Source organism: Giraffa tippelskirchi, chromosome X (genome assembly GCF_054371585.1).
Source record: "Giraffa tippelskirchi isolate mGirTip1 chromosome X, T2T-mGirTip1v1.2.pri, whole genome shotgun sequence".
Classification (NCBI taxonomy): Eukaryota; Metazoa; Chordata; class Mammalia; order Artiodactyla; family Giraffidae; genus Giraffa; species Giraffa tippelskirchi.
In genome coordinates this window covers 25308455-25326901 of record NC_137289.1, presented here as the reverse complement: position 1 = coordinate 25326901, position 18447 = coordinate 25308455, and the positions used below count along the sequence as shown (strand labels likewise).

The following is an 18447-nucleotide window of genomic DNA, read 5'->3' as shown; positions in this document are numbered from 1 at the left end:
AATACAAAATCACAGATTAACCCTGTAATTCAGGTGACTCACTCATCCATTCATTTACAAAATAATTAAGAGAGCCTACTGAGTTCTAGTCATTGTTTTAGATGAAAGGAATACAGAGGTTAAGAAGACAAACAAGTCCATGTTTCCATGCAATACCTTTCTAATTGAAGAGACAGATACAAAAAGCAAACTAATTAACTGGCTCACAGTTGATAGCTGTAAGATACAGTAAACAAAGCATGATGACTTAGGAAGTAAGTATGCTACCTAAGGAAATGGCAACCCACTCCAGTGTTCTTGCCTGGAGAATCCTAGGAATGGGGGAGCCTGGTGGGCTGCCGTCTATGGGGTCGCACAGAGTCGGACACGACTGAAGCGACTTAGCAGCAGCAGCAGTATGCTACCTAAAGACCAAGAAAGTAGTCTGATGTCTGGTCTCCAGTCCATCATGAAAGGACTTTGGAAGTTATCACTCCATACTAACCAACAAATAAAAAGCTGAAAAACTGACAACCAACAACTCTTTTCAGATCTAAGAGGCAACTGAGATTACAAGGCAAATAACTGCCTCCAAAATCAGAGAAAAAGCCAGTCAGATATATTACATCATGACTTTTCGAGCAGACATCCATGAGCAGAAACATAAATAAGAACCAGTACTAGGGTAGGAAAACTTAAACTATAGTTTGAAAATGGCTAGAGGTTCATTGTAAACAAATCTGAGAGTCGAAAACTCTATGAGGTGCCAGTCTTAGGGGGGCATTCCCACACTTTAGTGTTTTACTGCCAGGGACTCTCCTAGGTTTTCACAGTTATGATGAGAGAAAAATTTCCTCATGATTCTGGCGGGGAGAGGAGAGAATTAATTTTTTAAAACATACCAAAGCATTCTTTTCTCTTAACAAAGCCTACCCTAAAGAGAAACTATTTTAGTAGAGTCCAACCTATTGGAGTTTTATCAAAGCCTAACTGTGACTTCCCTGGTGGTCCAGTGGTTAAGACTCCACACTTCCAATGTAGGGGGCACAGGTTTGATCCCTGGCCAGGGAAGTTCTGCATGCTGTACAGTGAAGCTCCTCAAAAGAAAAAGATACTAAAAACAACAACAACAACAACAACAAGCATAACTGACCTGGGGGAAAGGAAATATCCAACTCCAGCATCTTGCTTTCCAAGGGGGGAAAGGGAAATAATGCCAGCCCCCTAATCCATCCCATTGTCCTGCCTAAAGAGGTGGGAGAATGGAAGCACTTTTGAACTACACAGTCCAGGGGCACAAGCTTACTAAAAGACTGAGAGCTAATCACAGGACTATAGAACACTTTCTTTCTCCATGCACCTCACCAGCATTATTACTGAAAGTCCATTTACCACAGTTTCTTTTAATGTACTACATAATGTCCAGCTTTCTAATAACAACTACATACTAGAACGCAAAAAACATATAGTTTTAAAAGATAGAACAAGCATCAGGACCACAGACAAATATGAAAAGAATGTTGGAATTATCAGAGAAGCAACTTAAAATATGCAAAGGTCTCTAATAGAAAAATTAAACAACACAGAAGAATAATTGAGTAATGTAAACAGAAAGATGGAAATTCTAAGAAAGAATCAAATGCTAACACTATAACAAGAATGAAGAATATCTTTGATACATTTATGGTATTTATGGACACAGTTGTAAGAAGACTCTCAGAACCTTATGTCAACAGAATCTTAACAGAAAATCAAAAAGAAAATTGACTGAAAAAATGGAACAGAATATCTAAGAACTGTAGGAAAACTATGGAAGGTAAAACATATGGGTATTAGGAAAACCAGAAAGAGAAAAGAGAAAGGAACAGAAGAAATATTTGAAGTAATAGTGCTGATAATTTCCCCAAATTAATGTCAGAAACCAAACCATAGATCCAGGATGCTCAAAGAACACCAAACAAGAGAACTGCTTTAATAAACTACATCTAGGCATATCCATGATATTCAAAACTTCAGAAAATCAATAATAAAGAAAAACTCTTGAAAGAAACTAGGATGGGAGCAAGGAGGACTCCTTACCTAGAAGAACAAAGATAAGAATTATATCTCATTTCTCTTTGGGAACCATGCAAGCAAGAGAATGGAGTGAATATTTAAAGTCAAAAAAAAAAAAAACAAGTCAGAATGCTATATCCTGCAAAATTATCTTTCAAAGGTGAAGGTGAAGGAGGAATAAAGACATTCTCAGACAAATAAATAATTAAGAAAATTCATTGCAGTACATTTGCCTCACAAGTGATGTTAAAAGAATTTTCTCAGAGAAAAAGAATATGGGTCAGAAACTTGGATCTACATAAAGATAGAGCACTAGAGAAAGTGAAGATAAATAAACTATTTCATTTTTCTCATTCTTAGTTAATCTGAGGCAACAGTTTGTTCAAGATAATAATAGGGAGAATTTCCTGGCAGTCCAGTGGTTAGGACCCTGTACTTCCACTGCAGGAAACACAGGTTTGATCCCTGATCCAAGAATGGTGATCCTGCATGTTGCATGGCCAAAAAAAATAAAGCAATAATAGCAACAATGAACTTATTGATTATAAATTATATATAATTTAAATGAATTACAACAATAGTATAAGGGATGGAAGAAAGAAATAAGGAATATGGTACTTGCACTACCTATTAAGCAGTATATTTGAACTTTGAAATAGAATAGTCATAAATGTACATTGCAAATTCTGCACTATAAAAAAGTACAGTTAATATAAGAGAGAGAAAACGGAATTGTTCAAAGTACTTAATTAAAACCACAAAAAACAGAAAGAGTAAAGACAAAATAAGAACAAAGAAAAGATCAACAATAGAAAACAGTAACATATATGTTAAGAACTTAATCCAACTACATCAATAATCACTTTAAATGTCAATGGTCTAATGTACCAATTAAAAGAGACTGTCAAAGTAGATTAAAAAACAAGGCTCAACTATATGTTGTCTACAAGAAACTCACTTTAAATACAGACACATACATTAGAAGTAAAAGAATGGAGAAAGATATATTGAATAGTAAGATACACTAATTAAAAGAAAGTTATAGTATCCATATTAATTTCAAAGAGAGCTTCATCAGAGCAAGAGAAATTATCAGGAATAAAGAGTGACATTACTTAATGCTAAAGGATCAATTCTTCAGGAAGACCCAACAATTTTTGATGTGTGTATGTACCTAAAAACAGAATCAGATGATATGAGGCAAAAACTGCTAGAATTGCAAGGAGAAATAGATGAAGTCACTCTTTTAATTGAAAACTTCAATACTTCCCTATCAGTAATGTACAGGTCTACCAGACAGAAAATCAGTAAGAATATAGTTGAACTGAACAGCAATATCAGTTAACCAGATATAATCAACATAAATAGACTACTTCATACAATGACAGTAGAATGCACATCCTTCTCAAGCTCACATGGAACATTCACTATAACAGACCACATTCTGGGTTATAAAACATACCTTATCATATTTAAAGGCATAAAAGTCATACAACGTACACTCTCAGGCAAAAACTGGAATTAAATTAGAAATGAAAACCACAAAGATAGCTGGAGAATCTCAAAATACTTGGAGATTAACCAACACAATTCTAAGTAACACATGGATCACAGAATAAAGAGAAATGTAAAAATTTGACCTAGACAGCATATTAAAAAGCAGAGATGTTACTTTGCCAACAAAAGTCCGTCTAGTCAAGGCTATGGTTTTTCTAGTAGTCATGTATGGATATGCTGCTGCTGCTAAGTTGCTTCAGTCGTGTCCGACTCTGTGCAACCCCACAGACGGCAGCCCACCAGGCTCCCCCGTCCCTGGGATTCTCCAGGCAAGAACACTGGAGTGGGTTGCCATTTCCTCCTCCAATGCATGAAAGTGAAAAGTGAAAGTGAAGTCGGTCAGTCGTGTCCGACCCTTAGCAACCCCATGGACTGCAGCCTACCAGGCTCCTCTGTCCATGGGATTTTCCAGGCAAGAGTACTGGAGTGGGTTCTCATTGCCTTCTCCAGTATGGATGTGATAGGTGGACTATTAAGAAAGCTGAGCGCCAAAGAACTGATGCTTTTGAACTTGTTAGAGAGACTTCTGAGAGTCCCCTGGACTGCAGGGAGATCCAACCAGTCAATCCTAAAGGAGATCAGTCCTGAGTGTTCATTGGAAGGACTGATGTTAAAGCTGAAACTCCAGTACTTTGGCCACCTGATGTGAAGAACTGACTCACTGGAAAAGACCCTGATGCTGGGAAAGATTGAAGGCAGGAGAAGAAGGGGACAACAGAGGATGAGATGGTTGGATGGCATCACAGACTCACTGGACATGAATTTGGGTAAACTCCGGGAGTTGGTGATGGACAGCGAGGCCTGGCGTGTTGCAGTCCATGGGGTCACAAAGAGTCGGACACGACTGAGCAACTGAACTGAACTGAAGAACAATGAAAACATAACTCATCAAAATTTGTGTGAGGTAATGCTTAGAGGGGAATTCATAGAATTGGCTGTATATATTTCAAAACAAGAATGAGCTAAAAACCAGTAATCTAAGTTTCACCTTTAGGAAATCAGAACAAGAACAACAAATTAAATCCAAAGTAAGGAGGAAAGATTTAGTTCATTAATTAGTGAAATTTAAAACAGGAAGTAAATAGAGAAAATAAAACCAAGAGTCAACTCTCTGGAAAGATCGATGAAACTCATTCAACTCTAGCCAGGCTAACTAAAAAAATTGAGAATACCAAAATTAGTACTATCAGAAATGAAAGGGGAGACTTCACTAAAAACTGCATGGGCATTTAAAAGACATACAGGAATATGATCAATAATGCTATGGCCACAAATTTGATAACCTAGTTAAACGGACCAATTCCTTTCAAGAAAGAATCTATGCTGGGAAAGACTGAAGTCAAAAGAAGGAGGGGATGACAGAGGATGAGATCGTTGGATGGCATCATCAACTCAATGGACATGAATTTGAGTAAACTCCAGGAGACAGTGAAGGACAGGGAACCCTGGCTAGCTGCAGTTAATGTGGTCACAAAAAAACACAACTTAGACACTGAACAACAACCAGAAAACCTCACAAAAGAACTGCACAATCTGAACTGACCTGTATGCATTTAAAACTTCAATTAGTAAACGAAAACCTTCCAAAACAAAACATCAGAGCTAGATGGGTTCACTGGTGAATTCTACCCAATATTTAAGGTGGAAATTCTAATTCTCAGCAGTCTCTTCCAAAAGACAGAAGAGGGGCTACTTCCTAATTCATGTTATGAAAGCATCATTACCTTAATATCAAAACTACAGAAGACAATACAGGAAAGGAAAAGTACATAGCAATAACTCTCATAAACACAGATGGAAAAAAAAAACGAACCTCAACAAAATATTGGCATATCAAGCCCAAAAATGTGTAAAAAATAGTTACATGTTATGATCAAGTTAGATTCATTACAGTTGTGTAAGGCTGGCTTAACAAAGGTCAATTAATGTAATATATCACAGTAACAAGCTAAAGAAGAAAAACCACATAACCATGTGGTAAAAAAATAAAAAATCATGACAAAGTCCAATGCACATTCTTTAGGAAAAAACTCTCAATAAACTAGAAATAAAGGGGAACTTTCCCAACATGACAGAATATCTCAAAATGACAATGAACATCTCAATATGCCAACATCTACAAACAGTTAATATATTTAACGGTGAGAAACTTGAAGCAAAAACAAGGCAAGGATGTCCTCATTCACCATTTTCAACACTGTCTAAGAAGATCTAGCTAATACAGTTAGAAAAGGAAATAAAAGGTATATGGGAAGGAAGGAGCAAAACTTGTCTTTGTTCACAGTTGACAAAGAAGCAAAACTGTCTTTCTTCACAGTTGACGTGACTGCCTATGTAGGAAATCTAAAAGAATTGACAAAAAACTAAAACTAAAAACAAATAATGTCATTTAGGGATATAAGGTTGATAGTCAGAGGTCAGTCATTATCCTATATACAAGCAATAAACAAGTGGCATCTGAAATTAAAAATGTAACAACACACTAAATCATCATTCTCCAAAATGAAATACTTGGTTATAAATGCAACAAAATACGTATAAGATCAATATGTGAATGGCAAAAGAACAAAATAAAAAAACTAATTGAGAGATATTCTGTGTTCATGACTAGGAAGACACAATATTTTCAAGATGTCTTTCAAACTTTATCTATAGATTCCATGAAATCCCAATCAAAATCCAAGGAAATCATTTTTTGGCTACTGGCAAATTGATTTTAAAATTTAGTGTAAAGACAAAAACAGAAGAGCCAAAAAGATCTTGAAGAAAAACAAAATGAGAGTATTAACACTATCCAACTTCAATACTTAAGTATGAAGTTATAATAATAAAGACAGAGTCGCACTGGTAAAAGAAAAGACAAAATAGATCAATGGACTAGAATAGAGTGCCCAGAAATAGACTCTCAAAAATATGGTCAACTTACATTTGAAAAAGGAACAAAGGCAATGATGGAGGAAAGGTAGTCTTTTCAACAGATGTTGCTGAAACAACTGGATATCCACATGCAAAAACATGAATCTAGACTCAGACATTTCACCTTTCACAAAAATCAACTCATAACTAATCACAGATCTAAAATGCAAAAAGTATAAGACTTCTAGAAAATAACGAGAAATTCTAGGTGACAGTGGGATTGGTTATGCTGAAACAACTGGATATCAACATGCAAAAACATGAATCTAGACTCAGACATTTCACCTTTCACAAAAATCAACTCATAACTAATCACAGATCTAAAATGTAAAAAGTATAAGACTTCTAGAAAATAACGAGAAATTCTAGGTTGACAGTGGGATTGGTTACAAAGATTTAGATACCACACCAAAGAAACAATCCAGGAAAGAAAGTATTCAAAAAATGACCTTCATTAAAAAATGGGCTAAAGAAAAGATACACAACATCACAAGTTATTAGAGACATGCACATCGAACCCACAATGACATATCAACTAACAGCAGTCAGAATGGCCATCATAAAAAAATCTACAAACAGTAAATGCTGGGGAGGGTGTGGAGAAAACAGAACCCTCTTACACTGTTGCTGGGAATGGAAATTGGTACAGCCAATATGGAGAACAGTACAGAGGTTCCTTACAAAACTAAAAAAAGAACTATCATATGACCAAGCAATCCCAGTCCTAAGCATGTGCTGTGCTGTGCAGTCAGTCATGTCCGATTCTTTGCAACCCAATGGACTATAGCCCACCAGGCTCCTCTGTCCATGTGGATTCTCCAGGCAAGAATACTGGAGTGGGTTGCCATGCCCTCCTCACTCCAAGGCATATATCCAAAGAAAATCATAATTCAAAAAGATACATGCACTCATGTTCATTGCAGCACAATTTACAATAGCCAGGACATGGAAGCAATGTAAATTTCCATCAGCAGAGGAATGGATAAAAAATATGTAGTGTGTATGTATGTATATATAAATATATATATATATAAAATGGAATATTACTTAGCCATTAGAAAGAATGAAATAATGCCATTTTATAGCAACATGGATGGACCTAGAGATTCTCATACTGAGTGAAGTAAGTCAGACACAGAAACACAAATATCATAAGATATTGCTTATATGTGGAATCCCAACAAATGGTATAAATAAACTTATTTACAAAAGAGAAGTAGAGTCACACATGTAACTTATCACCAGAGGATAAAGGAGGGGAGGGATAAATTGGGATACTCGGGCATATATATGTACTATCATATAGAAAACAAATAACTAATAAGAACCTGCTCTATAGCACAGAAAACTATACTCAATACTCTGTAATGGCCTATACGGGAAAAGAATCTTTAAAAAAAAAAAAGTGGATATATGTGAGAGATGGGAATACCACACCACCTGACCTGTCTCTAGAGAAACCTGTATGTAGGTCAGGAAGCAACAGTTAGAACTGGACATGGAACAACAGACTGGTTCCAAATAGGAAAAGGAGTACGTCAAGGCTGTATATTGTAACCCTACTTCTTTAACTTATTGCAGAGAACATCATGAGAAAAGCTGGGCTGGAAGAAGCACAAGCTGGAATCAAGATTGCCAGGAGAAATACCAATAACCTCAGATATGCAGATGATACCACCCTTATGGCAGACAGTGAAGAAGAACTAAAGAGCCTCTGGATAAAAGTGAGAGAGGAGAGTGAAAAAGTTGACTTAAAGCTCAACATTCAGAAAACAAAGATCATGGCAACCAGTCCCATCACTTCATGGCAAATAGATGGGGAAACAGTGGAAACAGTGGCTGACTTTATTTTTTCTGGGCTCCAAAATCACTGCAGATGGTGATTGCAGCCATGAAATGAAAAGACACTTACTCCTTGGAAGGAAAGTTATGACCCACCTAGATAGCATATTGAAAAGCAGAGACATTACCTTGTCAACAAAGGTCCGTCTAGTCAAGTCTATGGTTTTTCCAGTGGTCATGTATGGATGAGACGTTTGGACTGTAAAGAAAGCTGAGTGCAGAAGAATTGATGCTTTTGAAATGTGGTGTTGGAAAAGACTCTTGAGAGTCCCTTGGACTGCAAGGAGATCCAACCAGTCTACCCTAAAGGAAATCAGTCCTGAATATTCATTGGTAGGACTGACGTTGAAGCTGAAACTCCAGTGCTTTGGCTACCTGATGCAAAGAGCTGACACATTTGAAAAGACCCTGATGCTGGGAAAGATTGAGGGCAGGAGGAGAAGGGGACGACAGAGGATGAGATGGTTGGATGGCATCACCGACTCAATGGACATGGGTTTGGGTGGACTCTGGGAGTTGGTGATGGACGGGGAGGCCTGGCGTGCTGCGGTTCATGGGGTCGCAAAGAATCGGACACGACTGAGTGACTGAACTGAACTGAGATCAGTGCAACTGTGTGGTAGTTTGAGAATTCTTTGGCATTGCCTTTCTTTGGGATTGGAATGAAAACTGACCTTTTCCAGTCCTGTGGCCACTGCTGAGTTATCCAAATTTGCTGGAATATTGAGTGCAGCACTTTCACAGCATCATCTTTCAGGATTTGAAATAGCTCAACTGGAATTCCATCACCTCCACTAGCTTTGTTCATAGTGGTGCTTCCTAAGGCCCACTTGACTTCACATTCCAGGGTGTCTGGCTCTAGGTGAGTGATCACACCATCGTGATTATATGGGTCATGAAGATCTTTTTTGTACAGTTCTTCTGTGTATTCTTGCCACCTCTTCTTAATATCTTCTGCCTCTGTTAGGTCCATACCATTTCTGTCCTTTATTGAACCCATCTTTGCATGAAATGTTCCCTTGGTATCTCTAATTTTCTTGAAGAGATCTCTAGTCTTTCCCAGTCTATTGTTTTCCTCTATTCCTTTACACTGATCGCTGAGGAAGGCTTTCTTATCTCTCCTTGCTATTCTTTGGGACTCTGCATTCAAATGGGTATATCCTTCCTTTTCTCCTTTGCTTTTTGTTTCTCTTCTGTTCCCAGCTATTTGTAAGGCCTCCTCAGATAGCCATTTTGCTTTTTTGCATTTCTTTTTCTTGGGGATGGTCTTGATTCCTATAGCTTTTAGAAAAATGTTACATTAGTTGTGTTTCCTTCTTAATAATTCAAGATAAATTCAAAATCAGCATGAGATTGAATTCTTCTTCCAGGATGGTAGCATGAAGTATTCCACAGATTCACTCCAAGGTAAAACAAAGCAATACTGTTGAAAATTTCAATTAGAAATCTAACCATTCAAAGTCTCTGGCAATTGTTTTAAGAGAACAACAGAAAAAAATGAAGTATCTACTTTAAAAGATTACTGAGACAACTAGAGTGAGAGTCTAAAACACTGGAGTCAGGATTATTCTTATAACTTTCCAATAAATTTAAAATTTGAAATTTTCAAATGGGCATAAATCAAAAATAAATGAATAATATTCCTGCTCCCTCCATTCGTTTCACCCCCTTCATCTTGAAGTAAATTCCACTGTGTGTGAGTTTGGTTAAAAAGATGGAGTTTCCTCTCCCTTCAACTTCCAATCGAGGGTTACTTATCTTTTTAACTGGGAAGGCCATAAGGCGGCCCACTGCTCTTTCTTTGTACTTCTAAACCGAAGGGAAAACTTTCCTGGTGAGTGTGGCTGAACTATTTGGGAATTCTTTATTCAGCCTCTACCTATAAAATAGAGAGGCACTATCTCAGGTATAGCAGGCTAAGAATACTGGGTCCTAATTGTCCTCATCCTGGCATGCTTGTAAGACAGAGGTTCCATGCTGAGAGAAGCAAGATGAGAAGACCAGAGGTTACCATTCTACCCAGTGGCCATAGTAGTAGCTCAGATACTTTTGCATAAGTGGGGAAGCAGATCATAAGGAAAAAATATTACAACAAAGTACTCCCCAAAAAAACTGACTTTATTAGAAACAAAAGACTGGGAAGTTCAAGCCCAAGGGTACTCTCAAAAATAATAGCTCCTCAATAGCTGCTTGTCTGAAGTGGCCTTACAAATAGCTGAGAAAAGAAGAGGCAAAGGAGAAAAGGAAAGAGATAACCATCTGAATGCAGAGTTACAAAGAATAGCAAGGAGAGATGAGAAAGCCTTACTAAATGATCAATGCAAACCATTGATAAAACAAAGATCATAACATCCTGTCCCATCACTTCATGGCAAATAAATGGGGAACAATGGAAACAGTGACAAACTTTATTTTTGGGGGGCTCCAAAATCACTGCAGATGGTGCCTCAAGCCATGAAATTAAAACACACTTGCTCCTTGGAAGAAAAGCTATGACCAACCTAGACCAGCATATTAAAAAGCAGAGATATTATTTTGCTGAAAAAGGTCTATATAGTCAAAGCTGTTTTTTCCAGTAGTCATGTATGGATGTGCAAGTTGGACCATAAAAGAAGGCTGAGTGCTGGAGAATTGATGCTTTTGAATTTGGAGAAGACTCTTGAGAGTCCCTTGGGCAGCAAGGAGATCAAACCAGTCAATCCTAAAGGAAATCAATTCTGAATATTCACTGGAAGGACTGATGCTGAAGCTGAAGATCCAATATTTTGGTCACCTGATGTGAAGAGCTGACTCATTGGAAAAGATTTTGATGATAGTCAAGATTGAAGGCAGGAGGAGAAGGTGATGACAGAGGATGAGATAGTTGGATGGCATCACCGACTCAATGGACATGAGTTTGAGCAAGCTTCGGGAGGTGGTGAAGGTGAGCAAAGCCTGGGAAGCCTGGAGTGCTGCAGTCAATGGGGTTGCCAAGAGTCAGACTCGACTGAGCAACCGAAGAGCAACAAGAGCTGCTTTATTTTCAAAGACTTGTAAGCTGAATTTGGATCACTTGATAAAAATCTTCAAAGTAATCTGGATCATTTGATAAAATCTTCAAAGTGATTACTTGAAGGTCTAATGGAAGACCTTCATGCCTGAGGCTTCATGGGTCCACTTACAAAGTTCATTGGAATACCTGATGCCATTACCAAAGAAACTCAAAGAGCACATCAAATAGCCATTTGATCACCACTTTCATGCTTGAGTCTAACACCTGGAAATTTTTCCAACTGGCTGTTCTCTGGACTCAGACTAGGTTTCCAAATATTACTATTAATGTTTGTTTTTATTTTCAGAGATAGCCCCCTTATTAAATATTGGCTGCTTCCACCATCCAGCAGATATGCTCCAACAAATGAGAAATGGACTTACACTATTCAACTTAAAAAGAACAGATCTTCTTTCCTTAAATGGGGACTGGGGAACAGAGGATGGAGGGGGAGTTGACAAAACTCAAGTCAGTCTTCTCTGTATCTGCTTGCTGACCAGTCCCCTACCTTGACCTCTGTCCTTGGTCAGTTTAGTATAGTTTTGGCAAGAATGTTAGCTATTGGGTCAGTTTAGTGAAAATTCCCCACCCTTGTTACATGACCAAATTCCTTATCCCCACCCTTTATATTGCCCTGATTTGCCTTCAGCAAAAATCCCATCAAGTTGCTTTAAACCAAATTTCTCTTAACCCTGATGTTTCTTTCCTCTTAGTAATTTTCTATTCACTGACCCCTACCCTGAACTATGGACAGAGGTTCGTGACATTGTACAGGAGACAGGGATCAAGAAAATCCCCATGGAAAAGAAATGCAAAAAAGCAAAATGGCTGTCTAAGAAGGCCTTACAGATAGCTGGGAAGAGAAGAGAAGTGAAAAGCAAAGGAGAAAAGGAAAGATATTCCCATCTGAATGCAGAGTTCCAAAGAATAGCAAGGAGAGATAAGAAAGCCTTCCTCAGCGCTCAGTGCAAAGAAATAGAGGAAAACAACAGATTGGGAAAGACTAGAGATCTCTTTAAGAAAATTAGAGATACCAAAGGAACATTTCATGCAAAGACAGGCTCGATAAAGGACAGAAATGGTATGGACCTAACAGAAGCAGAAGATATTAAGAAGAGGTGGCAAGAATACACAGAAGAACTGTACAAAAAAGGTCTTCATGACCCAGATAATCACGATGGTGTGATCACTCACCTAGAGCCAGACATCCTGGAATGTGAAGTCAAGTGGGCCTTAGAAAGCATCACTACGAACAAAGCTAGTGGAGGTGATGGAATTCAAGTTCAGCTATTTCAAATACTCAAAGGTGATGCTGTGAAAGTGCTGCACTCGATATGCCAGCAAATTTGGAAAACTCAGCAGTGGCCACAGGACTGGAAGAGGTCAGTCTTCATTCCAATCCCAAAGAAAGGCAATGCCAAAGAATGCTCAAACTACCGCACAATTGCACTCATCTCACATGCTAGAAAAGTAATGCTCAAAATTCTCCAAGCCAGGCTTCAGGAATATGTGAACCGTGAACTTCCAGATGTTCAAGCTGGTTTTAGAAAAGGCAGAGGAACCAGAGATCAAATTGCCAACATCCGCTGGATCATCGAAAAAGCAAGAGAGTTCCAGAAAAACTTCTATTTCTGCTTTATTGACTATGCCAAAGCCTTTGACTGTGTGGATCACAAGAAACTGTGGAAAATTCTGAAAGAGATGGGAATACCAGACCATCTGACCTGTCTCTTGAGAAACCTGTATGCAGGTCAGGAAGCAACAGTTAGAACTGGACATGGAACAACAGACTGGTTCCAAATAGGAAAAGGAGTCCGTCAAGGCTGTATATTGTCACCCTGCTTATTTAACTTCTATGCAGAGTACATCATGAGAAACGCTGGGCTGGAAGAAACACAAGGTGGAATCAAGATTGCCGGGAGGAATATCAATAACCTCAGATATGCGTATGACACCACCCTTATGGCAGAGAGTGAAGAAGAACTGAAGAGCCTCTTGATGAAGGTGAAAGAGGAGAGTGAAAAAGTTGGCTTAAAGCTCAACGTTCAGAAAACTAAGATCATGGCATCTGGTCCCATCACTTCATGGGAAATAGATGGGGAAACAGTGGAAACAGTGTCAGACTTTATTTTTGGGGGCTCCAAAATCATTGCTGATGGTGATTGCAGCCATGAAATTAAAAGACGCTTACTCCTTGGAAGGAAGGTTATGGCGAACCTAGATAGCATATTTAAAAGCAGAGACATTACTTTGCCAACAAAAGTACGTCTAGTCAAGGCTATGGTTTTTCCAGTGGTCATGTATGGATGTGAGATTTGGACGGTGAAGAAAGCTGAGCACCGCAGAATTGATGCTTTTGAACTGTGGTGTTGGAGAAGACTCTTGAGAGTCCCTTGGACTGCAAGGAGATCCAATCAATCCATCCTAAAAGAGATCAATCCTGGGTGTTCATTGGAAGGTCTGATGTTGAAGCTGAAAGTCCAATACTTTGGCCACCTCATGCGAAGGGTTGACTCATTGGAAAAGACCCTCATGCTGTGTAGGATTGGGTGCGGGAGGAGAAGGGGACGACAGAGGATGAGATGATTGGATGGCATCACCGACTCAATGGACATGGGTTTGGGTAGACTCCGGGAGTTGGTGATGGACAGAGAGGCCTGGCGTGCTGCAATTCATGGGGTCACAAAGAGTCAGACACGACTGAGAGACTGAACTGAACTGACCCTGTTCATTGGTTATAAATCACCACTTGCCTTTGGTGTATACAGGAATTAAGCCAAATCTCTCTCTTTCCTATTATGACACCATAAGGCAGTAGTCCCCTTGGATAAAGACTGCTTTACTATTAAAAAATAATAATATCTCTTCTTAATATGACCAACAATAGGCCAACTAGTTCATCAGTGACAATCAGAGAAGAAAAAATTTAGCTCTCCTGGAGTCAGAACAAATCACAAAGACTGACATCAAAAACAACTGTGTCCAAATTCAATTGGAAAAAAAGTATTTAACAACTTAAGCCCCAGGGTATTGTTGAAAACAATAGGGCAAACAACTGGTAATTACTGGAGGCTAAAGGCTGGATTACTACCAAATGAAATGCACCACTGAACAGAGGATACCAGAGAGAAAGAGGCAGAGAGCCATACTAAAACAATGGTGCATCTCAGTGTGATTATGTGGATGTCTCTCATGCTTGGGGGAAACAGACATTACTGAAATGGTCCACCAAGTCATTAGATAAATAATCAAACAGCAACAATAACAAACTCTGGAAAGGGGTGGAGGGGAATTTGTATCCACAGTTGCTGTATTATCTAAAATACCCAGTTTTCAATAAATTATGAGTCAAGCAAAGAAAAAAGAAATCATGACTCATATAAGTGAAAAAAGAGAGGCAACAGAAACTGCCTAAAACAGTCATTTTGATAAATACTTCAAGTGGTTAATTTAAATATATGCAAATAATTAAAGGAAATCATGCTTAAAAGATGTAAAGCAGTTTGGATAAGGATGTTTCATCAAATAGAGACTTACCAATTAAGAGATAGATATTATAACAAATGAACCAAATGGAAATCATGGTGCTGGAAATTACAAGAATGAAAATGAAAAATTAACAAAAAGGGCTCAATAGTAGAATCTGATTGCAAAAGAAAAATCAACAAATATAGATTGATAGCCATTATACTATCTAAAGAAGAAAGACAGCAGGATGAAGAAAAATGAACAGAATATCAGATAAGTATGAGGCAATTATGAAAGACAGAATAAATGTCCATTTATTCTCTATTCTTAACTCATATAATAAACAAAATGTATATAAAAATATATAATTATACTGTTGGACCTATAGCACATAGAAATGTAATATATGTGAAAATAACAGCACAGGAGTAAATGAAAGCAAAGATGCAATGAGTAAGGAAATGACACTAAATGTTAACTTAAATACACAGGAACCAATAAAGAGAACCCAAAATGGTAAACAGTAAGTTAAATATAACAAGTCTTATAAATGTGTTCCTCCTTTCCTTTATCATTTTAACAGACATGCAATTTTCAAAAGTAATAATATCCCAATATACATTTGGGTTTGTAACATATATAGATGTAATTTGTATAAAAATAAGCACACAAAAAAAAGGGGAAATGGGATGGAGCTAAATAAGAATGACTTTCTATATCTCAATGAAATTAAGTTAGTATAAACATAAAGTGGATTTGAGAATTTAAAAGGCATATGGCAAAACCTAAAGCAACTACTAAAAAAATCCTCAAAAATATAGTGAAAATTCTTTAATGGAATCAAAATCTTGTGGTAGAAAATATTCACTTAATGCAAGAAAAGTAGTGAAGGAGGAAATATAAGAACAAAAAAGACTTGAGATATAAAAAAAACAAAAATTAAATGGTAAACATCAATTCAGCTTATAAAGAACAAGATTAAATGAGAATAGACTGTAAGTCAAAGTCACTCAGTAGTGTCCGACTCTGCGAATATAGATTAAATGAGGCAAAAAAGATGCAGATTGTTAAATATATTAAAAATTAAAAAAAAGATTCAACTATATGACACTACTTAGACATTTTATCAAGACATATTGTATCCAAAGGTAAAATTGAGTTGGAAATAAAAAGGTGGAAAAATATGTATCCTGCAAAGAGAAAGTATAAGAAAGCTGGAATGGCTAAACTAATTATAAGGTAAAATAGATTTAAGAAACAAAATCGTTGCAGAAAATGAAAAAAAAAATTTATAATGAAAAAAGTGTCAATACATTACAAAGTTATAATAATTATAAAAATATACATACTGAACAGTAGGGCACCAGAATACATAAAACAAAGGTTGACAATTGTGGGGAAAATAGACTGTTCAATAAAAGAGACCACTCCACCCTCAATAATGGATAAAACAACTAGGCAGAAGATCAGTATGGATATAGAAGGCTTGAACAATCAAGTAACAGAACTAGACTTAACATGCATCTGTTGAGCACTCTACTCAACAACAGAACATTCCTCTCAAGTGCACATAGAACATTCTCTAGGGTAGATCATATGCTAAGCCATGAAACAAGTCACAGCAGAGTTAAATTGAAAATTAATAATACAAAGAGATTTGAGAAATTCATACATTTGTGGAAGCAAACATTTTACTCAATAACCAACAGGACAAAAAAGAAACCATAATAAAAATTATAAAATGCTTTGAGATGAAGGAAAACAAATCACAACAAACCAAAACTTAAAGCATGCAGTTAACATAGTGCTCAAAGGTATATTTGGAGCTGTACTATATTAAAAAAGAAGAAACATCTTAACGTAATCGGCCATCTTCACATGTGTGAAGAGGAAGACTGAACTATACTCATAACAAGCAAAGGTAGAAAATAATAAGGATTAGAGTAGAAATTAAAGAAATAGATACCAGAGAAACAGTAGAGAAAACTAATAAAACCAAATGTTCGTAATCTGAAAGGACAAAAAAGATTTACAAACCTGCAGTTTGATCAAGAAACAAAGATAAAGACTCACAACTAAAACCATAAATGAAAGAGGAGACAAAACAGTGACTGAATAGAAATAAAGATTATTATGAATGAATACTATGAATAACTGCATGCAACCAAATTTCACCAATGAGGTGAAATGGGAACATTCTTCAGTTCAATCAGTTCAGTTGCTCAGCCATGTCCGACTCTTTGTGACCCCATGGACTACAGCACTCCTTCAATCTTTCCCAGCATCAGGATCTTTTCCAATGAGTCAGTTCTTTGCATCAGGTGGCTCAAGTACTGGAGTTTCAGCTTCAGCATCCTTCTTAGAAAGGTACAAACTATCAATACTGACTTAAGAAAAGCCAGAAAATCAGAATAAAATATAATGAATAATGAGAATGAATTAGTAAAACTATTTTTTACTATGAATACAGGAGTACATCTTCTTTAAGTAAAGCTGAAAGTAGTTAGGGCCCTAAAGAACAATATTTCCTTAATTTTATGTTTTTTTAATTTTCACTTGTCACTTTGTTCATTTGGTTTGCAGAAAGTTTTATTTTTAAAAATGTAGCTGGAGTAACTAAAAGAAGCATTGCTTAAAAGACAGATGATAAATACAAATGATTTTGATATATAGTAAGGCACAAACATTAACATAAAAATCCATAAGATCTGTATCTACTAAAATGTACTTAATAGAAAATTCTTTTTCTTAGCTCAATGTATGAATGCAATTTATATGCAATCATTTTCCTGTGAAGACTGGCTGCATTGTTCATTTGCAAACAGTAATAGAGATGTACATTCATCCCTTTCATCTCTGTTTTATTCATATTTGTTTCTCTAAGTTAATACTCAACTGCTAATAAATATATTCAAGAAAATTGTTTGAAGTAATCTGTTTGCTGTCTATATATATGTGTTACAATGAAAATGTCAGAATAATGATATTCTCTCAATTCTAACTTGTACACATTGTACACTCTTTGTAGCTGAAAAGACTTAAAATAGTGATGAATGAAACATGTCTATTCATATAGCTTAAGGGAGACAATCTAGTATTATTGTCCAGTTGCATAATGGCCTTTACCCTTTGGAGCTACATGGGTTGGTCAGTTACAATTCATTCATTCTTCTCAGCTAATGATATTTTAGAATTACAAATACAGCTGTAAAATTTTTGTGACCCAGTAACTATATATATAAAATATTTAAAAGAAAGGAGTTGTCCAAATCTACTTCTGCCTATGACAAAGTCTATTAAAATCTTTTAATTTCAAGGTTAAAGCTTTAATAATCATGATCACATCAAACCTTTCTCTAAATATAATTTAAACATTCCAACAAGTCATAAGACCTTCATATTTTTTACAAAGAAAGTTCAACCAACATAATAATTTAGTGATATAAGCAACAGAAATAGTGATTTCAGTTTCCTCTGACTTAGAATTATTTAATTGATTGAGAAATATACAGAGAAAATAAAAAGCAAGCTATATTGTTTCATTGTTCTTGTGTGCTTTTCACATTTAGGACTCTAATATGGTAACTAAATCATAGAGT

At 36.6% G+C, this 18447-nt stretch overlaps 1 long non-coding RNA gene and 1 other non-coding gene across 3 annotated transcripts in view; one reads left to right on the top strand and one right to left on the bottom strand.

Moving 5' to 3' along the window:
• Nucleotides 1–18447, bottom strand: part of LOC145536404 (uncharacterized) — a 584758-nt gene that overhangs the window by 51340 nt on the left and 514971 nt on the right. The window lies entirely within an intron of this gene.
• On the top strand, nt 978–1050 carry TRNAG-UCC (transfer RNA glycine (anticodon UCC)). Its single transcript has one exon. It is a non-coding gene; the product is annotated as a tRNA-Gly (tRNA).